The sequence below is a fragment of the Manihot esculenta genome, chromosome 1, assembly GCF_001659605.2.
Source record: "Manihot esculenta cultivar AM560-2 chromosome 1, M.esculenta_v8, whole genome shotgun sequence".
NCBI classification, from domain to species: domain Eukaryota; kingdom Viridiplantae; phylum Streptophyta; class Magnoliopsida; order Malpighiales; family Euphorbiaceae; genus Manihot; species Manihot esculenta.
The window spans coordinates 2227492-2228085 of record NC_035161.2 but is presented as its reverse complement, the minus strand read 5'-3'; positions in this window follow the sequence as shown (position 1 = coordinate 2228085).

Sequence of the window (594 nt, the reverse complement as noted above, 5' to 3'; positions counted from 1 at the left end):
ACAGCAGGAGGCAAATGCATCAAACACCGTGGTGTCAGGTAATCTCATCTTTGGTTGTTCTGATGTTTATGCCTTAATGGACCCTGGTGCATCGCATTCTTTTATTGCTCCGAGAGCCGTCGAGAGGTTAGGATTGATGGTCTCTGGGTTGGAGTGTCCCCTATGGGTCAGTGGACCCAAGTGTGACCCGTCAGTGGCAGAGTCAGTCTGCCACTATAGTCCAGTTTTTGTTGAGGGAAGATGCCTTTCTGCCGACCTTGTGGTTCTAGATTTGACAGATTTTGACGTCATTCTAGGGATGGATTGGCTATCTACCCATGGTGCTACCTTGGATTGCAGAGACAAGGTAGTCAGGTTCAGATGTCAGGATGGGTCAGAGGTTGTCTTCAGAGGAGACAGGGGGAGTACACCTAGAGGTTTGATATCAGCCCTACAGGCTCGTAGGCTACTCAGGAGGGGTTGTCAGGGTTTTCTAGCTCATGTGAGAGAGCTGGATAGTCATGTCAGAGAGCCCGCCTCAGTGCCCGTGGTCAGTGAGTTTTTAGATGTTTTCCCAGACGAGCTGCCAGGTTTACCACCTGCTAGGGAGATAGA